The sequence below is a fragment of the Sphaerodactylus townsendi genome, linkage group LG07 (genome assembly GCF_021028975.2).
Source record: "Sphaerodactylus townsendi isolate TG3544 linkage group LG07, MPM_Stown_v2.3, whole genome shotgun sequence".
Taxonomy (NCBI): Eukaryota; Metazoa; Chordata; class Lepidosauria; order Squamata; family Sphaerodactylidae; genus Sphaerodactylus; species Sphaerodactylus townsendi.
Window position 1 is genome coordinate 77,410,283 of NC_059431.1, and position 27,010 is coordinate 77,437,292.

Genomic DNA, 27,010 nt, shown 5'->3' on the forward strand with positions numbered 1-27,010 from the left:
TGTCAGGCTGGGACCTAAAGGTGGAGAAAAGGCGGGTGGGCTAAACCTAACCTGAAGGTAGAGACGTTCCCCTTTCAAGCTATGCGGGCACGCTTTCTGAATATTTGGAAAGGCCAGGTGGCCCGTGGAGGTGGCGGCTGCTGCTGCTTTCAGATGCATTTGTTCCTTTCCTATGACATTCATGTCCGCAGCAAGCCTTTCCCTTCTAACCTAGCGACAATATTCGCCGGCCTTGCTTAGGAGACTATAGCGCAGAGGCCCGTAATAAGCAGAGAGAGGCGGACGCCTGCAGCAGCAGCTAGTCTTTGCGGCTTCAGGACAGCACTTAGTTAACCGGTGGCCACCACAAAACCCACCCAGGCCCTGTCGTTTACTCTCCACCGGTGCGCAGCTGAAGAAAGACAGCTAGAACAGCGGCCGGGCCGCCCACACCGAAGTCACGCGGAGAGCCTCGGAGGCGGGTTGAGGGAGGAGTAAGAGGCGGGAGCAGGATGAGGCGCTACCGCGGGTGGCTGCGGAGCAGAGCCCGGGTGGAGTAAGCGGAGGAGGAGGAGGAGGAAGATGGTGGAGCGGGAGGCCGGGCTAGCGGCTGAAGTGAAAGCGTCTGCTCAGGTTTCCTGCCCACCAGCGCGCAGCTGCTGCCATCCGCATCCGTGTCAGACCTGCTGCAGCTGTGCGCAGTGAGTGGAGTTGGCGCACAAACCCCGAGCAAAAAAAGGTAATCCCGAGGCGGCTCCTCTCTCCCGCTGGCGCCGGGGGGGGGGGGGGGGGGGGGGGGCGAGCTGGTGGTTCGCTGAATCAAGGGAGGAGTGAGGGTGTCACGGAGGAAGGCTGGTGGTAATTGACGGGGATGATGGATAGTGCAGAGGTTTGCCGGAGATATGGGGGGCTTGCTCGGCGCAAGGGCCTGGGTTAGATGCATGTGTGTGTTGCAGCCGGGTGCATGCGCGCCAGTGTGTGTGCCCGTATAGTCCAACCTGTGGGATCGATAGAGAGTGGGGTCTTCATACAATTCTTCCTTCAATTCAATGCATCCACAAGCTTTCACCCCATCCAATTGGATGCTGCGACTAGGAGGGTAAAATGTTGTGGAAGTCCCTGGACTCACAATTTAATGTGCTGTGGCAGAAGCATATGATGACTGCATCACTGAAGAGGTATTTTTGCCAGGAGGTGGGGGAATACTAAAAACTGGGGGAGAGGCAGATGGATGGGTCTTAGTACTGCGATGCAAGGCAAGGCACAGACACACGACTGGTTCTCTAAGGTCTTGCTACACGCAGAGACTGAGGCGGAGGGAGTTAATGACCTGCGGGTGTAGATTATTGCTATGAAACCAATGAGAGCGGTCAGGGTTGCTGCTGCTGGAACTCATAACGCGGGATTCGGCATAGATTTCAGAGCACAGAAGTGGGGAGCGGCAAATTGCAACAGGGCATACACATGGTAAATGGGGCGGGGGTGGGGGCGAAGACAAATCACGTCCTGAAGGGGGCGCTGCTGGTCCCCTTCCTGACAGCATCCCTGGACCGAAAGAGCGCCCCTTGCGTGCTACTACAGCCTCGGGTTTGTGTGGCATTCTGCTTGCTAAAGCCGGGGAGAGGGGACCTGCCGCTATTGACACATACCAGTTCTGGAGGACTGAGGCGTCCTGCTTTGTTCCTCAGTATTTAACTTAAACTTCATCCGGGTGGCCTATATTGTCACCTGTTAATTGTAGAGGTCGTTATGATTGAAGCATTGTTTCACTTAAGTATTTTGCCTGTAACTGAGATTGATTCCCATCCCATCACGGGTGGTTCATTAGGAAGGATGCATTGAGTTAGCTTTAAAGAGTGACATTTAAGATTTCTAAGAATATTTATAGAGCACCTCATCTAAAAAAAGTAGACGTTACAAAGCATTAAGGAAAGGCTTCCACCCCCTCTTGCTAATTAGGCACAATCAAATTCAGGGTTGGGCATCAGACCATGTGGCGGTCATTTTTAACCTTGAGGTATGCAGCTTATTTCCATCCTAGAGGTGTGCCTAAAGGTATGGATGTGCACAACCAGCCATATTTAGACATCCCTTTGATTACATTTTTCAGAGATCCAGCTGACAATCATCTGGACAGTATCTGAGTCACTGCCTTATGTTTACTGCACTGCTGTCAAAATGAGAAGCCTTTTCCTATGTGCGCAGGCTATGCCTGTCATTTCTTCTAATGCACATATATAACATACTGTCATTGTCATTAGAGGCTGTGAAATACAGATGTGTAAGTGTGAGTTCATTTATGATGTGCAGCTTTGCTTGAGTTTTTGACAGTAACTAAAAATATAGAAGATTTCACCTTTGACTTAAACCTGAAAGTCATTTCAGAATCTTCAGATATCAGGTATACATCTGATGGCACTGTTTTGTTCCTTTTAGGACAGGGTTGGATTCACATAACCTTTCCTAAACATATTGAGGTTCCAGTCATGATGGATTTACCTGGGAACTGAGTGGGGCTTACTGTGGAATAGATTATGAGTAGGGTTGGAGTGTGTGTGGAAGAATCTCCAGTCTTGTACACATTTACCAGTGAACACAGTGGGGCTTATTTTGAAGCAAATCAGGAGTTGGATTGGACTTCATGAGGAAGAAAGTACACTTGGATCCAAGGAATACACTTGTTCTGACTGAGAGTAACCTTAAATATTTGATTGCCCTTTATTTCCATAGTAGGCTTTTGTATGTTGTTTTAGAAGAGCAATATCCCTCGAGCTATTAATCACTATTAAAACGCCTTCTTTCAGCATGTTTTAAAGCACAGATATGAGTTAACATCATCCTGAAAATGAAAGCAGCACAGGCATATTACATTTTTCCATTTTCCACAAATACCTGTACCACATTTCTTCTTCTTCTCTTTCGTATATATCAGGAGCATTTCTGCTAATCCATTTCAAATGTAAATTGTTAGCAGATAAACTTTTTTTAAAAAATAGTTGGGCCCTCCTTGTGCCTTAAGCCGAACAACAAACAGAAATTTGGCCGGAGAAGCTATTCTTGGTATAGGGATGAAGTGATGAGAAAAGTTTATTCTGTATTTTTGTTGCTCAGTTTAAAAGTCTCAGGTATCCTAGCAGGGAGCTGTTCAAAGAATGGATTGCCCTAACTACTCTCGCTTTCTAACTCTCTGAGGCTACCCTTGTTCGCTTGAAGATTGTGAAGAGAGTATAAATTGTGATAAAGAATAAAGTTGAAAGAATTATGTTGTATTTGCTGTACAAAATGACTGAATGTAGGTTACAGTAATCTGAACTGATTTTTTAAGTAACTGTAGTTGTGGTACCTTTGAATTCTGTAATTTACAGAATTATTGAACCTATTTTGTAACTACTCTGGCTTGCAGCTATGTTCTTGTGCACTAATGCATTTGGCTTGATTGAAAATAGCAGTAATGCATTTTGACTGTTTTGTCTTCTACCAGATGTAAAGCCTAGCATTTTAGGAAGCTAAAAAAAAAAGATGGAGTATATTAATAGTTTGACCTGTTGGATAGAGACTACTAGATTGCTGGGAAAGTGGATTCTAAGGAAGACAGTGTATCTTGTGAAAAGTAGACATATTAAAAATGAATGTTACTGAGATGAAAATCCTAAGCTCATATCCTTGAAATAGGATTCACTGAAACCAGATACATGCATTTAATGATGGGTTATACATTTGACTAATTCACATATTTATAATTTGCCTGTTTTTATTAAATGTTAAAATATATTTGTTTTCTCAAAAATATTTATTATACTTATGCTCTCCTTGTACAGAACTCATCCATTTGATTACTGATGACATTTGCATCTACTTAGGTTCAGCTGTTCTTGGACTGTTTGTTGGGCACCAGCTTGTTTACTGTCTTTACTCTTTATTTTCAAGTCATCCTAAAGAAACAATTGTATACAATGGCATGCTTATTTTTTTCAACTTGTATGCTGCTCCACAGCTTGAGTTGAAATAATGATTTATAAATGATAATTCTGAAATCATCAGTGAAAACAATAAAATCCATTAGAGGTAGCTCAATGGGGTGGCAGGCAAAGGAGGAAAGCAGTGCAGTGCCCTTGCTGGTGGATGACAGGAAGTGGCAGTGGAGCTTCTACAGTCATGACCACAACACCATGTAGGCACACAGCTACACAGTGACTAGTACAACATGGAGTGAGTGAAAAGTGATGATGTCACTTGCTAGGTCCAGGTTTCCTATGCTGCTCAGTAGCTGTATTCTAGCACTGTACTACAGCTGTGTCCCCTGAGCAGCAAATTTTCTGCTTCCTGTTGTCTACTGTTCTTCTTCAGTGGCGCAGAGTGGTAGAGGCTAAGATATTCCCAGAATTTTACCACCTGCACTGTTGTGGAAGACCACTATTATGCTACTGACCTACCTATCTCAAGGATTTAAACATCAGTTCCTTAGCTGTCATAGTTAACAGGCAAGTGCAATTCTTTGGAGAGTTGAAGTAGTCCCTGACAGAACAATCTTTGCAGATTTAATTCAGCTTTTTATCTTTCTTGGGCTGTGTCATTTGGCCATCTGATTTTTTGATATATTTTAAAAGAAATAAAACAAGATGTTGCCTGTTTGCCTGACCTTCAAGAGAAGGTGTTTATTTTCAAAGTTTGACTGAAAGCAGGCATACCTATTATAATGAATGTTGACAATGGTGTCCTGGGGCTTCCTTATTGTCAAAGTTCCACACAATGTTGTTGTTATGTATAGTGACATAATGTCAGCTTTTGGATTTTTGTAATGGTGTGCTGTTGAAACTTAACATTATAGATGTATGTGCTTCTTATCCCTCTATCTTCCATATTCCACACTTGGCTACAACAAAAGAAAATTTTGGAGATCCTTAATGTCACCCCCAGGTATATATCTATCAATCAATATATTTATTACGGTCATAGACCAAACGGTATCAAATATAAAATATAAGATTCACAATGTACATTTCCAGACCAAATATCTATCTATCTATATAGATTCTTTATGAATGGGGCATCGTAAGAAGATATGTATCAGGGTCTCTATTTCCCCCATTTCACATGGACACAGCCTGTCGATGTATGAAATTTTCTTATATCTGCCCTCTAGCATTTCTGATGGAAGGACATCACATCTGGCAAGTGTGAAAGCCCTCCTAAGTGACTGAATGTCCAAATCATATAGATAGGGGGAAGCCTCCAGGTATATAGTGTTCCTTCCTCCTAAAAAAAAGAAGCCAAAACAAGACTTTGCAGGAAGAATAGATTGTGAGCATCTTTCCCCTCTAGCATTTTTTTGCTCAAAATCAGCCTCCATGCCCAAACTGTAGAGGGAAAAGATGTAGTCCTGTATCTTCCCTGTACATTTTTTCTATCTTAACCAGGTGAGGCAACTGAGGCCCTTTCTATCTTGTCTTGATCCATGCAATAATCCCCTCTGGATTAGACTACTTTAACTGTCCCTATGCAGGGATACCCTTGAGGTTACTCTGGAAACTTCAACTAGTCCAGAAAGGGTAGCCCCATCAGGTTAAGTACCTTATCAGGTTCAGGGTTTTGCTATTGACCTTTAAAGCCCTAAATGGTCTTGGGCCCTCATGCCTGTGGTGCTGCCTCTCCCGAGTCACCCTCCAAACAGCACTATGCTCAGCTAGTAACAACTTATTGGTGGTCCCTAGCCCAAAAAACATCCAACTGTCCTGAGCATGCCCTTCTTGGCTCTTGTTCTGGTCTGGTGAAACTCTCTTTGAAGTGAGACCTAAGCGCTGCAGAACTAGATGCAATTCTGCAGGGCCTGAAAGATTGAGATGTTCCGCCAGGCCTATGGTTGAGGACAGTGACAGTTTCCATCTTAGCTGTCCTCCCTCCCCTTTTACTTATTTACGTATATTTTGCCTACTTGTTATTCCTTATCCTTTCCTTTATTGAGGGAATCCTGTTATTCCCCCTTTTCTGTATTCTTCTCCTCTTTGACTGGTTACCCATTGTTATACGATTTCAGAGAACCATTTGTATTGAGTATTTTAAGTTGTAAGTGATGTGGTTTTAATTGTTGCTGGAATTTGTTGGGAGCCACGCTGAGCCTCACTAGATTGGGAAAGGGCAGGATAGAAGTTGGAAGAATAAATAAATATTAAGTAAATGATGGCCAAAAGCTTTATGAAGTTGCTTCTAAAAGTAACAGAATATGAATTTTACCAGCATTAAGCCCTAAATTAGTACTGATTGAAGACAAACGATGTGTTTTTCATTGCCCAATTTGAACTCTACTGCTTGTACAGAATTGCATCCTATAAGAAACATCTCTCTGGCTGTGAAAATTTTAGCAGAGCAAAACCCAATATTTATCACTGAGTTTGAATCCATTGAATTGTGTTCATTTAAAGATCCTTTTTAGTAATAAAGTTATAGATTAAATTTCTGTAAGAAATTGCTGAGGGAATCCTGTGTCCAGGAGAGGTTTTCCCAGAAGGTCTAGATTCCTCTGAGTTCATGGACTCGATAGAGTAGCTGAATGTCCAGATCTGCAGAGAGAGTGAGATGCACATGCACACACTGTTGAACACTATAATTATTTATCATACCATAAATCAAACTGAAAAGTAGTTACACTCAAGTAAACCAATAATGCATAATATAGTAAGATTAATGCAAAAGAATGTTGACAATTTGACAATCGATTGTATTTTAAAGAGGACATCTTCAACAAAATAATTTTTGACACTTCTATATTCTAAACCATACTTTTAAGAGTATCCTCCTGATTATATGTAAATGTAATTATGTGGAAATTTGGTTTGTGCACTTAAATATCAAATGCATTATCAATGTGTGCTGCTTTATACTGATGCTGTTCAGCAGGATTGATTTGTGCCTTTATAAGCAGGTCATTATGAATGATTTCCCAGCTCACTCCCTGAGGAAGATCATGGCCCAAAATTCAGGTCTTTTTTTTTGTTTCTCATAAGAAAATTTAATTTGAACTCCTTTCATGCCACTCCTTGGGAAGCAACAGTTTGAGCAGTTTTTGCTTGGCACTCTAATAATGCCCAGAGCAGTAGTTACTCCTTTTATATCCCTTGGCAATCATGATGCTGGCTGATTCACTGCTTTCTGATAATACATGGTTGGTATTCATGTATTTCTGTGCTTTGCCAAACAGCACTTTCTTGAAAATCATAATGTTGCTGTGCGTTCACACATTGCAGTGATCCTTAATTGTCCATGAATTCTGTCCCCTTCATGATCTTCAGCACCACATTTAATTATTTATTCCAAGCCTTGTACTTTAATTGTTTAGTTATTCCAAGCCTCCTACTTTAGTTGTTGACCCCAAATTAGTGTGTGAGGGGGTCTGTCCCATTTAGGTTGGGGAATTAGTAGGGACAGACCTCGCAATGCAAGAGGCTAGTCTACTGGGATCTTTACCATCAACAGGGGTTGTTCCCTTAGAAACCTGCAGGAAACAGAATTTGACTGAAGTTTTAATGATTTGATTAAAGAGTAAAAATAATAAAAAGTATGCATGCAGTTTGGCAAAAATATACACACAGAGTCACAAGAAGCCTAAGATTTAGGTAGAGTTAAAGATAGGGTAGGTTTGGAATAGCAGAGGTCATTTCAGGGAGGGGGATATTTACCTGATCCAGAAGAAGAAGGTCCAAGGCAGAGGCGTAGCTACAATAGGGACATCCGGGGACAAATGTCCTGGGGGCCCCCTTGTGGGGGGCGCAAAAATTGCCGGTTCGTTTGTGGCTTTTTGTATTTTTTAGTTTTTTCCATTTTTGGCCTGCAGGTGGCACAGTTTTTAGGCTAGCAGCAGCAAAATTTCAGGCTATCATCAGGTGCCTCTCCTGATGATACCAGCCAAGTTTGGTGAAGTTTAGTTCACGGGGTCCAAAGCTATGGACCCCCAAACGGGGTGACCCTATCCTTCATTGTTTCAAATGGGAGCTAATAGTAGATGGGGCTACCATTTTGAGGGTCCATAACTTTGGACCCCTGAATCAAACTTCACTAAACCTAGGTGATACCATAAGGATAGTCTCCTGCTGATACCACCTAGGTTTGGTGAAGGTTGGTTCAGGGGGTCCAAAGTTATGGACCCCCAAAAGGGGTGCCTCTATTGTTTCCAATGGGAGCTAACAGTAGATGGGGCTATCCTTTTGAGGGTCCATAACTTTGGACCCCCTGAACCAAACTTCACTACACCTGGGAGGTTTCATCAGGAGAGTCTCCTGAAGATAGCCGAAAATTTTGGTACTATTAGCTTAAACATTGCTCCCCTGACAGGCACCCTCAAATTTTCCCCAGGTTCTCTCTTTAAATCCACCCCCTTTTGAGTGGATTTAAAGGGAAAATCCTGGCTCCCTAGATTAAAAAAAACATTGAAAGTATTGTATGATGATGACTTTGAGATGACCTGGTGCAAAAAATGTTGTTTGGTCGTGGTGGGGGAGGAAGGCTACCCATATGTTGGGGGCGCAAAACTCAGATTTTGTCCCTGGCTCCATTTTCCCTAGCTACGCCTCTGGTCCAAGGAAGCAGGATTCAATGCCTGTGTTGGATGCAGAGAGATATGATGTTGGGCACAGTGCAACCAAACTAAAGGCAGTTCAGAGAACACTGGAAGAGGGGCCTAGTTTGGACAGACTAATATAGGAAACTTTGACCTTCTGGCAATTCTAAGTGTGGTAATCTTCCTGGGCAAAGTGGAATTCTGTTCTTAGAAGAGAACGATATAGTGGCAAATGGCTTAGATGAGTTTTTAATTAGATTTTCAGGGAGAGTCCAGTTTTTAATTAGATTTTCAGTAAAGTTGATGAATTTACTACTAAGGGTGTTCCAATTCAGAGTCAGGTCTGATGGTCCTCTGGTAGTTGGACAGGAAGGGTATAAGTGGATCAGCTAGGGAAGAAAGGATTTGTATCCACATCAATATGTTCTGACTGTTGGCATGAGAAAAAAATGTATGTCTCTTGCAGAATTATGCAGGGAGATTACAGATGTTGCTGTGTGTGAACATGAGAGAAGGAATATACTTGCAAATACAGAAACATTTGAAAGTATAATTTAATAAAGATGTTGGAGACATCAATTGAAAGTACTTGGGTTTGTGAACCTGCAGACAATGTTTGCAAATGTATGTCAGGTTTCCATCAGCCTATGGCAAAAATGTCCATGTTAATAACTTTCTGTATATGTTCATGCCCAAGAAGTATATGTAGATCATGTTCCATCTCTTATCACCATAACTGGCAGAACTTGATGTCTGGGGACCTTTGTGCTGGAGAAGAAGAGTTTGCATTTATACCCCACCTTTCTCTCCTGCAAGGAGACTCAAGGAGGCTTACAAGCTCCTTTCCCTTCCTCTCCCCACAACAGACACCTTGTGAGGTAGGTGGGGCTGAGAGAGTTCCGAAGAACTGTAACTAGCCCAAGGTTACCCAGCAGGAACGTAGGAGTGCAGAAACACATCTGGTTGACCAGATAAGCCTCCGCTACTCAGGTGGAGGAGTGGGGAATAAAACCTGGTTCTCCAGATTAGAATCCACCTGCTCTTAACCACAACACCACACTGGCACTCATAAGATACTTCTGCTTCAGCTACTTCAGAAGTTATTGTTTGTCTCCAAGTGGCGACTGAACAAGCAGTGCCAAGGTACTTTGGATGAGCATTGGCCGTGCTAACTCTTTGAAAGTTTCCAAATCATAAAGATTTATGAACACCGTGCAGATTTTGTAGGACAAAATGCTCATTTATAATACTTCCTTATGTAGGAGCACATATGAGGATACATGTTAACTAAAAGAGTATGCGTACAAGTATTTGGCTTTCCTTTGAGTCTTTTATACATGCTCTTTCACAGCTGGGTCATCTTGAATATAAGAGTGATGTTGCTTTATCTTGCTGCTGATCCTCAGATCCCATATTATTTTCAGTATATATTAAAAAGTTGAAACAATGAATGTAAAAGTTAGATCAGTTCTAAGTGGTAATCCCACAAACAGCAGCTACACATGGAAATGATTTATGTTACCCAGCTAAGAATCCAATGTTTATAATAGTTTCATCAATGTTTGGTGCATTCCATTATAAGATTCCCTCTTTTTAATTCTAAGCAAGATTTAAATAGTTTTCCACTGTATATTACTATTTCTGCCTTTGAAAAACAGCATCTGATTATTATGGGGACAACATAAGCTATATGTAGCTAAAAAATCTTTCTAAACCCCCCTGCATTATTCAGAATTACATTTATCTTCACGTGTGTCCTCAAAACTTATTCAGGTGGAGAAAAAAAAGTTGCTCCTATTTTAAGGACAGTAAAATGTCATTCAATGAAGGACAGAAATTGAATGTGATTGATCCCTTCTAGCATTTTTGCCAGTGATATCATGAACTAGAAGGTTCACGGTAACAATGAGAAACAGTCATGATAACAATGAGACGGAAAATCATGCAATTCTGAAGCTGAATCCAACAAGACAGCGGTAATACTGAGAAGGCTGATATTCTAGGGACTGACTTTCCTTTTCCTACATGAAGTGACGTTGGCTTTTTCAGAGCTGGTTAAGAGCTTGGATCCTGCCTTGCTGCTTGGAAGGCATGGTGGCCTATCATCTGCACCTGATTCACAAACTCGTTTGTTACATAGACTCAGATGATTTGGCCACGCTGATCCATGATTCTGTAAAATAATGTCAAGATTGCTGCAATGAATATGGCTCTGAAATATACACTTAGGAAAGAGTTGTGGCCTGCCAGTTCTTGGAAATGGTACTTTGTGTGCCTTCTGTGGCTCACTTTAGCTATGTCTCTTGAATCCCATTTTATATAGAAGATGGAGGTCAACCGGAGTCTGAGAGACTCAGATTTAGATCCTGCCTGCCATGGAAGCTTGCTGGGTGACCTTGGGCCGGTCATATGCTCTCAGCCTAGCATACTTCGCAGAGGTATTGTGAGGCTAAAATGGAGAAGAACAGTGTAAACTGCACTGGGTCTCCATTGGGAAGAAAGATTAGGTTTATGGGTGTTTTCTTTTGTGCTTTCTAATTTCCATTTTCTATAAAATGGCCACACAAGAAGGGGAACACAAAAATAAAACATTACAGAGTAGAGAAGTGGGAATGTAGCAATTCGATCTTATGAAAAGGTCAGAAAGGTGTAGTAACTGTCAGATTTCTAAATTCCTTTTAAAAAATTGAAATAGGCATCATATCCAAGTTTCCTAAGTAATACATGTGGCAATAGATGATTGTTGAGATACACTGTAATTATAATCTACTCCAGTGAGTAGTGGAGTGCCACAGGGTTCTGTCCTGGGCCTAGTGCTATTCAATATTTTTATCAATGACTTGGATAATGCAATAGAGGGCATGTTAATCAAATTTGCAGATGATACCAAATTAGGAGGGGTAGCTAATACACTGGAGGACAGGGGCAGGATTCAAAATGATCTGGACAGATTAGTGAGCTGGGCCAAAACTAACAAAATGAATTTCAACAGAGATAAATGTGAGATTCTACATTTGGGCAGAAAAAATGAAATGCACAGATATAGGATGGGTGACATCTGGCTTGACAACAGTACATGTGAAAGGGATTTGGGAGTCTTAGTAGACCACAAACTGAACATGAGTCAGCAGTGTGATGTGGCAGCCAAGAAAGCCAGTGCAATTCCGTGATGCATCAATAAGAGTAGAGTGTGTAAATCGAGGGAAGTAATTGTACCACTCTACCACTCTACCCTGCATTGGTCAGACCTCACCTAGAGTACGGTGTTCAGTTCTGGGCACCACATTTTAAGAAGGATATTGACAAGCTGCAATGTGTCCAGAGGAGGGCAACCAAAATGGTAAAAGGTCTGGAATCCATGCCCTATGAAGACAGAGTTAAGGAGCTGGGGATGTTCAGTCTGGAGAAGCAAAGGGGAGGATGAATATGATAGCTATGTTTAAATATTTAAAGGGATGTCATGTCGAAAAGGGAGCAAGCTTGTTTTTTTAAAATGCATTTTATTTCCATTTAAATGGTACATATCCAATATAGGTTAACAATACAATTGATTCATAAATACATACCTCATATAAACTCAACTCTTAATATTCTGAATCGAATCTATAAATAAATCATAAACAAACACACAAAGAAAACAAAACATTAAAAAGAAATGACTTCCAGTTAAATGAATCTTTGACTCAATATCCAAACGTTATGTCTTATTTAAATTGTTTAGAAAATTACTAACATTGAAGGTAAGTTAACATATTTTTACATTCAGTGTTAGTTTGAAGGTACACATTAAATGGTTGCCAAATATTTTTGGTAATTTTCTCATTCTTCTGTTTTAAGATATTCGATAGTTTATCACGAGAAGCAAAATCAATGAGCAGTAAAATCCAATCTTCTATCGATGGGGCATTCATCTTTTTCCAGTTTTTCGCAATCAGTAATCTGGCTGCCATAATCATGTATAAAAGCAAAATTTTACTCTGTTTTTTTCATTATGCTATCAATTATATTCAACAAAAACAGTTCTGGTTGGAAAATTATGTTAATACCTAAATTTTTAAAATAGAGTTGTACATTCTCAGCCAAAAATCTCTAATTACTTCACAAGTCCACCACATATGATATATAGATCCTTTTTCTTTTTTACATCTCCAGCATTGTGGGGATACCCCCTTATACATCAGGACTAGTTTGCTTGGTGATAAATACCACCTGTGCATCATCTTGTAAAATTTTTCTTTCAACCTAATACAGCAGGTAAACTTTAAGTCCCTCCAAGCCTTTTCCCATAGATCTGGTTGAATTGTTTTGTTAATATCCTGTGCCTATTTGATCGTACAAATATTAATTTCCATTTCTTTCTGTAACATGTACTTATATATTTTACTTACAGCCCCCTTTCCCCTTTCTTTTAATATTTTCCAAATTTCTGCTGCTTCTAATTCAAATCCTCTATTCTTATCTAACTTAATTTCCCCCATAATTGTCTGTATTCAAACCAATGACATTGTTCATTGTTTATTATATTTTCATTTAATGTACTTGAGATTTCCCCATTGATCTTAAGTCTCGCTGTTTGTTGACTATATATTGCTTTTATTCATGATTGAAAGTTTTTTCCACAGTCAATTTTTTCCAGAGATTTTTTTACGTATTCCCAATTTAGGCTATCAGAATCCTTCTCTATATCAAAGAAGATCATAAGGGCTTATTGGTTTATATTTTTGTGTAAGTAATCTATCATATTAATTACTGTCCGTATGTTGTTCTTAATACTCCCCTACTCTTCCTTCTTCCTTTTTTCCAACGTGCATTTTCTTTTAAGAATATTCCACTAATAAATTCTTTACTCGTATCACAAACTGTATTCAAGTTCACTTCTCCATTCTTATTTAATTCCAGGAAACTCTTTAGTTCTCCCCTACTTTTTCCACAATTTTTTCTTTTCTTAATAGATAATAATTTACCTTCCACAGGCTGTTTTTCAATATGTTTTTCCATTCCCAAATAATTAGTTTGTGGTCAGAATTTTTTTCAATTCGATTACAATTTTTTCTGTCCTCAAACAAAGATCATTTGTGCCCCATATCATATCCAACCTTGAATATGTTTTGTATTGATTTGAAAAGAAAGTAAAATCTCTATCATTACCATTGTGAGTTCTCCATATATCCCATAGTTTTAAATAATCACGTAAATTAAAAAACACCTTTGGTAATTTCCCTCCTATTTTCTTCTTTTTCTCTATTATAACTTTATCAATCAAAGTTGAGGCCACCCCATTCATATTCATATCACCTCATTCATATAATCAAACATAGACTATTATAATCCATTTCCTTCAGAATTTTCCAAAGATTCTCGTAAAAAGTACTCTTATTTTCGTGAGGTCTGTAAACCCCTACCAATAGGACTTTCTAATTCTCCCAGCATATTTAAACCCCTAAATACCTCCCTTCCTTATCATTAAAGACTAGTTTCAGGTTAAAGTGACTCTTAACATAAAAAGCAACTCCCCTTTTCTTTTTTCCCCCTGCTGAGATGAAACATATACCTATTTTATCATTTTGGATTAATTTTGTATCTTGTATTCTTATGTGGGTTTCTTGCATACAAATAATGTCAAACATATTCCGACTTAGATAATAAAATATTTTCCGCCTCTTTTCTGCAGAGTTCATCTCGTTTACATTTCATGATATTATGTTTCCAACCATTATGTATAACTTATTTAAAGGGACCAATACCTAAAAATAAATTAGAAGAGAAGAGGAAAAGAAGGAGGAGTCTCACAGACTACTTACTTGTTATTTAAGTCCAAGTCCTTATCAGTCTTCTAAAAAAATACCTGAGCTTGTTGAACAGTGGTCAGTCTATAATATTTAGAATTGTAACTAAATCGTACTTCTTCCACCTCTTCCCACTTATAGGTGATGTTTCTTGCTCTTAAGAAATTGATTAGAAAGTGGTAATTTTTCTTTTTATTTAAGATCTGTCCCAAAATTTCCTTCAGAATTGTAATTTCTATCTTCTCTACTGTCATTTTATTTTTGGAGTTTTTCTTTAACACTTCATCTTGCGTCTACTTCCTGGAGAAAAATGCTAAAACATCTCCATCTCTATTTTCCTCCTTCTTGAGATCTTGTATTGAGCCTTATTATTTTGTCAATGTCTTCTGCTGCCTCAGAGACTAGGACACGGAGTAATGGATTCAAGGTGCAGGAAAAGAGATTCCACCTAAACATTAGGAAGAACTTTCTGACTGTCAGGACTGTTCGGCAGTGGAATTCACTGCCTTAGAGAGTGGTGCAGTCTCTTTTGGAAGTTTTTAAACAGAGGCTGGATGAACATATGTCAGGAGTGCTTTGATTGTGTGTTCCTGCATGGTAGGAGATTGGACTTGATGGCCCTTGTAGTCTCTTCCAACTCAATGATTCTATATGAGAACAGTTCTTACTAGATCTTTATCACTTTCAGAAGACAGGAGATCCTTTGACATCACTCAGTTAATGATCCTATTTCTTCTGATATGTCATTTATTTCTGTTTATAGTTTCTCTAATTGCTTTCTTTAGGCACTCTAAGAGATGCCACACTAACATGGATTGTATTAGTGTTTCTAAAACTAATTCATAGGCTAGTGGTAGAAGCACTACAAAAACTTATGAAAAGCCACTGAGATTGTGCTTTTGAACAATGACATCAGATTGTGGAAATTAAAATTAATAAAAAGAAAGTATATTATTTGGCATACTCAATCTAAGCTGTGCAGCAATCGGCAATCAAGTCTTCAGCAGTCTCAGAGAATGGGGCAAAGCTGGCACAGACTGCAATCAAGTTGGCGGGCCAAGAAAGCTGAAGGACCAATCCCAAACCAGCAGAGCTCAACAAACAGCCCACCGCTCACTGGTAGGCTGGAGTAGGGAACTTCCAGAGGGAAGGAAACCTCCTGAGGGGGACTAAAGGGAGGCAGGGGGAGAATGCCTGGTTGGTTGGTGTGCAGGCAGGAAAAGGTTGAGAAGGTTGTGACATGTGGCTTGATATAACGAGAGTGATGTTAACTGCCTGACCAGAAACAAATCATGTATTAGAAGCCAGAGTTGTGTCTTCATTGATCCTAAAGGCAGCTTCTGTGTGGTCAAGGTGGCCTACCCTGCAGGGGTGCCAGGCAAAGGATGCACTCACAGTTTTTAAATATGAATTACTGAGTTTTTTCCCCCAACCCTATCTCTTTAAATGTTAAGGGTCCTCAATAACAATCTTTTTTAATTGCAGACTAGATGCTCAGAACTTTTCAGAAGCAAGGATGGGTATGTGCACATATTTCAGAGTAAGTTTAATCTATTTTGAATAGTAAGTGAAGTCACAAACCTAGATTATTTGAGAACTGAACAAACTGCAGAACTCGGATAACAGCTATTCCACTGGCATTATTCTGGAAGCTCTGCTTCCTACATGCTTCTGCAGCAGCTGTGCAGAATTCTAGTCCTGAGGTTTGAATATTCATCTTAGTGACATTTTTTTCTTAATGAAGCTTTCTGTGAAAATTGCCCGTATTTTCCTGCATAATATATTGTGCTTCAAGTCTTTTCTGTGCTCATTTGCATATGCAGTTCAAAAATACAAAAACAGCATTGAAGTTGATTACATGCAGAATATTCAGACTATCACCTCATGTATTAACAGTTAATTCATCAGTTTAGCTTTTCTCCCTGCTTAAAAACACTTCTATTTTTATTACTGAGCTGCTAGCATTTATCAGAGTGATAAGGACAGAAAACTGTTAAAAGTAGAAAACTACTTCTACAAATAAAAGTATTGATGACTTAAGAAAAAACTCATTGCACTCACTCCAGTGTGTTGTAGGTACAACACCAGTTTGCAGAGGAATCTTCGCAGGGCATAACTAGTTGCCAACACTGGGTTGGGAAATTCCATGAGATTTGGGGATGGAGCCAAGGGAAGACACAGTTTGGAGAAGGAAGGGAATTCATCAGGAATGTGATGCCAGAGAATCCACCTTCCAATGTAGCCATTTTTTCTAGAGGAATTTATCTCTGTCATCTGGAAAACAGTTGCAGTTTTGGCAGATCTCCAAGCCCCACCAGGAGGATGGTAACCCTAGGCACAACAGATTCTTGTTCTTTCCTTCTTCCCTTTGCTCATACACAGGAGTATTCAGAATGATTGGCAGTTATGGAAATGGGAGGCCTGCCTGCATGTCATATAGCTCATTGAGAGGGGCATGGTGGTTACTTGAGAGGCATGAGAGGCCTTCCATTTCTTGTAATAGTGTGGATGGCTAAGAATCTTAGGGATAAATTAATGAACTCTGCCCTTCAGCATCCTCCATGTATAGGTGCTGCTTACTTGTAATTTATGATATATAGTAAAATAATAGTTCCAGAAAGCTTTTCTGCATGCTTATTGACATTGTTGTTTACAGACCAAAACATCTGCAAATAGGGGGAGCGCATGGATTTTGGTTATGTATTTCTCTGCAACCCTGAAGTTTCTGTGTTTGGTTTACTTGAAAGTTTGTATTCTTATTAAGCGATGTTGGTGGGTAGGTCAGAAACAGGTTACTGGTCTCTTTCTAAATTAAAAAGATATTATCTGAAGAATATTACAAAGTACCAATGTTATTTTCAGTCTACATTTGGCAAAGTAGCTCAAATTATTTCCCCATGAGTGTTTTCTGCTAGATGGCATTCTTGTATCTCTCTTCTTTTGTAAATAAGCAGGCAGCAAGACGTACTTGAACTTTCTTGGCGCTTTTCTGTATTAGACATTGATATAGATGTTATTAGACATTGATACAGATGCCTCTCTCAATGAGCTAAGAGTAAACAGTAAGTATTAGTTGTTTGCCCTCATGTTTGCTGATTTTAATTTGCCTGGGCTCTCTGAAAGTAGTGTGGAGGTCTGAAATCAGTATCTACTAATCACAAATGTTCCTGGTAATGAGCTGCAGGGAATTAAAAACATTGCTTAACCAAGGCCTCTATTTGTTTAGATTATTTTGGCTCATGCCATGCATGTAAAGGATTGGATTCATTGTAAGATTTGGATTGAATTTTGTAATGATTGGATTTTTTAGCATTGATCTTTATTACATAAAGACTACAATAAAGTAAATAAAAATAACTCTTCCTTAAACCCCTTCTTTTTAGAAAGGCTAAAAATAGTGAAACCATAACTATATGTAACAACTTGTTAGGGAGAAGAAATCCCATAACCACTTGCCCAGTCATCTATTCCCCTCCATATAAGTATCCATTTTCTGCTTCCTTTCTTATTTATTTTCTCTCCCCTAACCTCACTAATCACTTGCTATTCTGTCCTCTTTCCAATCTGCTCAGTCAGCTGATTCCCCCCACCCCCACCCCCACCCCCACCCACCCATCCTGTGTGTATAAATGCTGCTTCTGACTCATGGCTACCATATGAATTAATGATTTCTAAAAACATCCTGTCATGAACAGCCCTGTTCAGGGCCATGGCTTCCTTGATTGAGTTAGTCCATTTCATCTTGGATTTTCAACTTTTCCCGTTTCCTCCCACTTTTTCTATCATTCACTTTTCTAGCAACTCATGTCTTCTCATAATGTGACTAAAGTATAATCACCTCAATTGTTTCTACATGACATCTAGGGTTGTTAGCCACACTTTGAGGGTCCACTTCTAATTTTTTAAACTTTGTATATTAATTTGCAAAGGCCTCACTTTGCAGATATTTTGTTAATTATTGTATTATGTGTTGAAGGAAAAAGGGGATGGTGATGGAGCTTCATCCTCTTCTTGCCATGGGGTTTTTGCTATGTTTTCTTTCTAGTTGATTCATAGTGTTGATCCAACATTGTTCTGCTTGAGCTCTTGCTTGCCCACTGCCTGCCTCATGATATGTTTCTGTGCTTCTCATCTTTTTATCTAAAATGTGTGCATGTAAAGTATCATCAGGTTACGTCTGACTTATGGCAATCCAGTAAGGTTTTCAAGGCAAGGGACAAGCAGGTGGTTTGCCTTTCTGTGATTACAACCCTTGTAGTCTCCTATCCAAGCATTAACCAGGGCTGATCCTGCTTCTGAGATCTGATAAGATCAGGCTGATCTGTGCCACTCAGGTCAGGCCATTCATTTCTCTAAAATGCTCCCATGTATTTCTTGCATAGCTGTACAAGGAGCTGAAATATTTAGTAGAGTTACCAACAGCAGCAAGCAACAACAATAGTCAGTCTTACAATCCTGAGGGTCACTGCAGTGGTAGAGGGAAACACTTGAATAATCCCAGGAAAGGAGTTTTGGTATGACTAAGAAAGCTTTTTCTCAGATTGTCACCAGTGGTGGGATTCAGCCTATTCGCATCTATTCGGTAGAACTGGTAGCTAATTTTTTGTCTAGTTCAGAGAACTGGTGTAATCCCACCACTGAGTCCTTTTGGAACCGGTTGTTAAATTATTTGAATCCTACCACTGATTGTCACCCATCTAACCTCAGATGGTGGGAGCAATCAAAGCAGGGCCTTTAAAGATGACTAGAGTGAATGGGTAGGTTCATGTGGGAGAAGGTGGTCTTTAAGGTATGTTTGGCCCAGGTCAGACAGGGCTTTAAAGAACACTGCCAGCATCTGGAATTGAGCCCAGAAGCAAATTGGAAACCAGTTTAGGGTGGACTAGTGGTGCTACAGCCCACTCCAGTCAACACTCTGGCTGAAGTAGTCAGTAACAAATGCAATTTCCAGACAGTCTTCAAGAGCAGCTCCATTTAGAGCCCATGCAGTAATCTAATTTGTATGTTGTTAGGTCATGCACCACAGTGGAAGATCTTTTCCATCCAGGAAGGGCTGCAACTGGCTCCCCAACTAGCCAGCTTGTGAAAGGCACTCCTGGGCTCTGCTGCCACCTATTTATCCAACAGATGCCCAGGTCCAGGGACATTCTAACTTATGAACCGACTCCTTGAGGGGTAGTTCAACCCCATCCAAAACTGAGCATTTAGGCCGGACATGGGGAAACTTTCAAGAAAAAGTTCACATTCAGTCTTTCTGAAAAACCCACATCACTGCCAATCTTCGTTTGGTATGGATGAAGGGGAAATTAAAAAGTATTTGTTAATTTGTTCTATGTAGTATGGAAGTTGATAAGCAAGTTATAGTTTTATTGATAAGCAAGTGGCATTGTATCAGAATTTACTTTGATTTACCTTGGTTTATTGGTTATTTTTTCTTTAATCATTTGGAAGATAATAGGGCTCTGTGTTTCATCTATGGTGTCTTATGAAGCTCTGGTGGTAGATCCTAGCAATGCATTCATCTTTCTTAAGATGACCAAAGAAATCTTTGAATGTTTTGCTTATGTTAAAGTTGGAAATAAATGTGAGCTTTGTGCTGTGAATAGTGTAGTGGTGATTTTAAGAAAGTCAAAATCTGAGAAAATTGTTTTATTGGTAGGTCTCCAAAAGTGTATCAGTTTGAGCTATCCTCATACCCTCCTTATTGAAAATGAGAGAGTATGCCAGTCAACTGTCATATGAAGTTCACATATCTGCCAGTTACAGTTCTTGGCTAAACGTTCTCCCTCTTTCTGACAGGATAACTAGCTGGCTTCAAGTAGGTTTTTTCAAGTCTTCTACTTGGATGCCGTTGTTTTTAATATGGGGGAAGAATACTGGAAACCTGCTATGCTTATGTGAAGATGTTGTTCCGGCTACAGTGTCAGGCAGATTCACACTAGCCTGACAAGGATCTTTGATCTCTGGGTGTAGGAAGCTTAGTTGCTTTGAATAAATTGCACAAAGGAAGCAAGTGGCCAAACAGTTGTAGATCAGAGAGTTGATCTACGGGGCGGGGGTGGGGAGGAAACAAAGTTTAGCTGGGAACCAAAGGGAGAGAACAAAGAAAATTCTGATCCAGGCCGGGCAGGAGAAAGCAACTCCTGATCCCAGGTCTGCAACAAAGCTTGGAACTGTGCTGTACCTGAGAAATCTATGTATTAGAACTTTTTCTTATTTTCTGTTATTCAATAAAATGTTTGAAAAACTCAGTGGTTTTTGAGTATCTGAAAAAAGAACCCAGGATTTACAAGACAGGCATGCATCCCCACACTCCTGGTCCTTTGACAGCTTAGTCCTTCCTGAACCTCTGCATGATCATTCAAGACATGGTTTAAGGGCTCACGCAGAGGAGACAAGATCACATGTCTCATAACATGTAAAGTACAGGCATGTACAGCCTCTGTTTGCCTAATGGTTGTGTCTTGCACTTTATTGTCCTGTCCAAAGGCAGGCTTTCTGCTGCTTTAACATTTCAAAGAAGAAAAAGTGTTCTCTTTAAAATCCACCTGCTTTTGCAGGAATGTAACTCCAGTACATTCTACATCCTGTGGTCAGGGTATTGGCTTTTGCTCTGTTTCTTGAGTTGGGACTTCATGCAATTTAAGGAGATGAGCTCTAGGAGTTCCTGAAAGTTGCCCCTGTGTAGGAGCAGAGCTCATTTGTGTGCCTGCACATTAACCACAAAGAAAAATGCTGAAAATATGAGCTGATGCAGGTGTGTATATTTCAGCTTCCTTGAGGCTTGGCTGTCGTAGATGGGATGAATTATGAGGAGAGATTTCCAAGAGGAGAGAGGTAATTTTCTTCTTTTTCCTAACATGAATTCTGAGAGTAGGTTAAATTGATGTAGCTTTTAGCAATTTGCATTTGGAAGTCTGTTTTGTAACCACAGCTGATGTACAGTATTTTTCAACTTACGTTGGGGGCAGGGGGAGTCTTGCTATCTGTAACAGCAAGAACTGTTTCTGTTTCTAGCCAACTTTCTAGATAACCATCATGAATGACAAACTGACTGACAATGACTTATGTACAGAGAGAATGTAACTACCACTGTTACTACCTATCTCGACATTTAACAAAAGTGAGCTTTATAACTTGTAAGGTGTTGGTAAAGACAGCTTTTAAGTGTTCTTTACTACAGGTGATATATCTTCAGCTGTTGTTTAATGCAGCTGCCCTTCAGTGAGAAAGTTCTTGAAAATACATGTAATTATAAAAGAAGCTGAACTTGAGAGAACATCAAAGCCGTCTGAAAAACTGTGAGAAACTAAGGTTAAATTTGGAGACGCTGGTGTCATGTGTTTTTTTTAATTGTAGAAAATGATAGCATAGATATTTATACTGCACAAATATTTGAGCAGTGTAAAGACTCAAGCCAGGGACATAGTTGCCCCTGGGAGAGAAGAAAGCAGAGGGCCCCTTCTCTGTGCTGGCCCCTTGACTCCCTGAGGGCGAGGCCGTTGGGGTCCTGGCTGGTGCGGAATTGTGCAGTGCGGGGGCGGGGGGTGGACTGCTGCCTCTCTTGGCTCCAGCTTGCCTCAGCTCTTGCTCTTCCCTTCCAGCTTGTCTTTGGTCTTCCTGTTGGTTGGTGGCAGCCACATGGGTGCTCCACAGCATCAGGCACATTCAGAGGGCACCAGAGAAGCCCACTGGGAGACAGGCAGCATAGAACAGGTGATCTGCTCCCAGGGCTTTCTTTCGGCAGTTCTCTTTTTAAACCAGCAGTGGAGTCTTTCCTGGCCGCTGGTGTTGGCTGATGGTGGCAGCACCTGAGGAGCAGCAAGAGCAGGCCTGCATTGGCTGCCCACCACAGTATTGGGTGAGGAGGAGGTAGAGGGCAGGATGCCTCCAAAATGAGTGGGTGATAGAAAGAGGGGGGTGGCGAAGCCACAGCAGGGTGCTCAGGGTCCTCAGTGACCGGCAAGCTGCCGAGGTCTAGGGAGACCAACTATCAAGGCTCTGCTTTCCAGGTGCCCGGGGGGGGGGGGGAAGTTCTGTCCCAATGGAGGCTGCCCAGCAGGGTACTAGCTCATGGGTGGCCAGTGGAGGGAAGAGGCCTGCCCCAGCAAATTGCAGCGCCTAGGTGTGCGGCCTCATGGGAACAGCAAGGTGAGCAGCAGGAATGGGGAGAAGTCCAAAGGGCAGGGCAGGCAGGGGTTACTCCAGGCAACTGCACAGCCCCTACCATAATGCCCTCTTTGCCTTTGGGTGCTGGAAGGCTTGGTGGTAATCAGCTTGGTTGCTGGGGGGCCTTTCCTTACATTGCCATGTGGCACAGCTGCACCTGGCCTTGGCAACACCACTTCTTGTGGGGAGGAGACCAGAAGTCACACCCAGAATGAGCTGGCCATTGGTCTCCCCACCCAGGGCAACTTGGCAATGAGAAATTTGTCTTGGTAAGGGGTAGGCATAGTCCACCTTTGGGGCAGGTGGTCTCCACCAGACAAAGGCCCTGGGTTCCCCTTTTAACAGAGGAAGCCCCCACTACCTCGACTTCCACCTTGGTGACTATGGGTTCCCAGGATGTGGGACCTGGCTTCTCAGCCCCTATGTGAGTGGCACCTTGGCATGGGATCCCCTGCCAGGCATTGCTAATAATGTCTTCTTCCAGGGTATTTTGAGAACCTACTTTAGCTGTTGCAATGTATGGGGAAGTTTGGCACTGGCCTCCACAGGGAAGGGATGCTGCAGGGCCAGCAACTGGGAAGCAGTGCCCAATGTGGTTCACCACTGCCAGAAGAGCAGGGCAGGGTTGGCATTGTGGGACAGCGCCCCCCCCCCCCAGAGAGGTTGGGCCACATATGTTGGCCAACACAGCCTGCTCTGACTCCCCCAATAGGAATTAAAGGTGGCACACCAGATGCAGACACTTCTGTTGGAGGCACTGGTCCCATTGCCGATTGTCCAGCAGCTCATTGATGGGTGAGTCTTCCTTAGATGAAGATACAGCCCATGGTAGCGGTTCTTGTTGGAGGCTGGGGGAGGATGTGTGTGCCTCATTGACTGGCCAGGCACAGGAGCCTGGCTGCCAGGGGGGAGAGGCCAAGTAGTAAGGTCACACCCAGTGGTCATGGAGAGCAGTCGGGGGAGGCCTGGCTCATACCGCCCTCATAAGCTGTAAAAGCGGGCATCAGGGGGTGGGCGGTATAGCAAGTTAAATAAATAAATAAATATTATATGGATGTCTTTGCCCTATTGAGGCCTGACAGGGAGGCTGGGGTCACAGGTCACAGATCCAAGGGGGCAGCTAAGGTCCCCAGAAACAAGGATGCCGAGCGCACCTTTGACAACTTGTTAAAGGGCTGTGGGGAGTACCTAGCCTTAGTAGCGCAGCCTACCCTAAGAAGTTGTGGCACCTTGCTGCTCACATGTGTCATGTGTTGCATGCCCACAGCAAAGTGGGGTATGCAGCTGCCATCAGCTATGATGAAAGCTTCAGGAACAGTGCATGTGATAGGTGATAGCGTCTACAAAGGACTAGAGGGCAAAGCACATAAATCCCAGGTTATGGACAAAGACAGAATATACTGGTGTCTCTATGCTAATAGTAGAAGCCTTCGACCTAAAATGCGGGAGCTGGAGTACAGGGTTTTGAAGGAGGACATTGATATAGTGGGCATCACAGAGACATGGTGGAATGATGAGAACCAGTGGGATGCTGTTATCTCAGGTTACAGGCTTTTAAAGGAAGGATAGGACAGGGCGTATCGGTGGTGATGTTGCCCTTTATGCCAAAGAGAGCATAGTGTCACATAAAATAGACAATGCAAGGGGAGCTGATTTCCCTACACAAGCCCTGTGGATATCAATACCAGGGGTGAAGGATTGTCTAATATTAGGAATATATTATCGTCCCCCTGACCAAAGCACACAGGAGGATTCTGAGATGGAAAAAGAAATTAGAGAGGCCAACAAAAGCAAAAACGTAGTAATGGGTGATTTCAACTATCCCCACACAAACTGGAAAACTGCATGTTCAGGTCATAGTGAGGAGGAAGCATTCCAGGATATGCTAAATGACTGTGGCTTAGAGCAGATGGTTGTGGAACCAACCAGAGGAGAAGTGATCCTAGATCTAATTCTATGTGGGACCCAGGACCAGGTACGGGAAGTCAGTGTTGTTGAGCCAATAAGGAACAATGACCACTATGCTGTCAGATTCAGTATCTCTGCATTCGAGCAAGTGACAACTATTAATGTAGTTACATTCGCCTTCAGAAGGGGAAATTTCTCAAAGATGAGGGGGATAGTGTGCAGGAAGCTGAAAGGGAAAATGAAGAGAGTCAAAACTGTCAAAGATGCCTGGAGGTTATTTAAAAACACAGCAATAAAAGCTCAGCTGGAATGTGTTCCCAGGTTAGAAAAGTCCAAAAGAAAGCCACCATGGTTAACAAGGGAGGTTGAGGAAACTATTAGAAAAAAGATGTCTTTTAGGAAATGGAAGTCCAGCTCGATTGGTGAAGAATACGAGAAGGAGCACAAATGGTGGCAAAAGAGAAGCAAGTTGTAAGGGAGTTGTAAGCAAGCTGTAAGGGAAGCAAAAAAAAAAGGATTATGAGGAACACAAATTAGGTGAGTGGGCCAAGAAATGGCAAATGCAGTTCAATGTAGCAAAATGTAAAGTGATGCACATAGGGGCAAAAAGTTGAAACTTCACATACATGTTACAGGGGTCAGTGATGGTGATGATCCTGGCAGGTGCTGATTTCCTGTTAAAAGGGACGACCTTTTGTGTGCTGGGAATTTAATCAAGGTAAGTGCCAGTGGCGGAGGTGCAAATATGAGCATGTTTGTGCAACCTGCTTCGGGTCCCACTCTAGGATCTTGTGCAGCAAAGGAGGAAAGCCAGCAGCGTCACTTCCAAGTAAAGCCCAGGCAGGGCTGGGGCTTCAGCAACTGATGATAGTAGGATTGAATATTCCTCTGCCACAGAAAAAAGCATGCTGGACCTTCTTAGTTGTAGAATGCTCCACGTGGGTCCTAGTGTCTGCTTAGCCCTGTTCCCCCTCTGTTTGAAAATTTGAAAGTAAAAATACATTTTGGCATAAGTGCACTTGTATCAAAGTACCATGTTCAATAATGCACAAAATAATGATTTTGAGAAATGTAGCACATATTTTCATATTCGTTCAAAACTATATTCTAATGCGAAAGCATACAATTTTCAACCGTTGCATCTCAACTGACCAAATTATCATCTTTCAGTTGAACACAGTATACCAGCATTTAAAATAGTAAAGAATTTATTAAAAGGTAAAAATCTACACACACAGTCTCCAGAGCAACAGCTTGAGAAAGGAACACAAGCAAGCTTGATTTGCATGTTTTACTCACATGCTAAAATGGGTGGATTCCATATTCCATAAAACAAACGTCGCTGCCGGTACTGTCCCTATACATCGGACTCAATTTCTCATATTTTGTTGTATTGTTCAAAGTATAACAACTTTGGAGCTGACTTGTGGGCACTGTTACCAACAGGATTCACACTATTCTCCGATAAAAGAAAAATGTTTAAGCTCTTGAACAGTTCCAATGTAGAAATTTCGGAAGCAGTTGCTATATTTTTAAGGTGTGTTTTACATTGTAACAATGAGTGATTTTTAATGTATATGGAAATGTTTGACATTTTTTTGATTATATGCCTATTAAAGGTTCTGGATTGGAGGCTAAAATTTTAACCATTCTATTGCTGGCCAAGAGAGTGAAAATATCCATTGAAAGTGTACTACTCAGAGATCTTTTGCATTGAGATGCTGTCTGTAAATTTTATAATTTTTGTGTCTGTCAGCCTTTTTTTGGAGGAGAAGTGACATAACCACTTGACATGTATTTGACTGACACTTTTGATTTGGGTGTTGTCAGATAATTTTTTTAAAAAAATCTGGATTGATGTTTCTGGAATATGGCTTGTGGTCTGATTGCTCACACTGTATTTGCTAAGTTTCATAAAGGTCATTCTTGCTTGGATCTCAAATTTATTAGTTCCCTAAATTCATTTGGATGTGCTATGACTGCCTCCTTATGGTTGATGTGCTTTAGTGACAAAGAGAAGTTTAATACTTGTGCACTGTACATCACCCAGGGAAGATTGTAATTTTTGCAGAGGAATGTGTATATATGTGGGTTCTATAGTAGCGATGACCTCACAAACTGCAATTGGCTCAGTTCTAACCCAGCCATGAGTCTCCTCAGATGGACAAACATATCACAACAAGGTTTTCTAGTGATGACAAGATCACTGAAATTAACATGAATGTCATGCTTATCAGCTGTCTTTTTGTAGTATATAAGATGGATGATGAAGTTCAGGGTCAAGAATATTTGTACAAGGTGTTCTTGGCATTAATGAAAAGTTGCCAAGGTTACATTCCTTGGTGTTTTCACTTTGTAATAGACTTGATAATCCTGCCATTCCAAGTACTTGGGTATATTTATAATAGACTTGGATGTTGTTATAGGCATGTTTATGATAGAATCGGATGTTGTTATGGGTGTACCTTCTCCACAGCTGACAATTTTCTTAATAATAGTGTCTCAGGATGCACTTGCAGGACTAAGAACTATAAGATTGTTACTGACAGGGAAATAGGAAAAATATTTTCCTGAGCCCTTCGCTGAACTACACTGGCTAAGGATCAGAGCAAAGAGA

At 41.2% G+C, this 27,010-nt stretch overlaps 1 protein-coding gene across 8 annotated transcripts in view; it reads left to right on the forward strand.

Moving 5' to 3' along the window:
* Positions 1 to 495: 495 nt before the first annotated feature.
* The window catches only part of APBA1 (amyloid beta precursor protein binding family A member 1), a 104,279-nt gene continuing 77,764 nt past the window's right edge, over positions 496 to 27,010 (forward strand). For 2 of the 8 annotated variants that reach the window (XM_048503154.1, XM_048503162.1), the window contains exon 1: positions 496 to 718. The gene's annotated coding sequence lies outside the window, so the exon portion shown is untranslated. Of the gene's footprint in view, positions 719 to 15,801; positions 15,857 to 21,088; positions 21,154 to 24,803; positions 25,112 to 27,010 lie in introns of those variants that run through there. The other 6 variants (XM_048503156.1, XM_048503160.1, XM_048503155.1 and 3 more) reach the window with 6 other exon arrangements.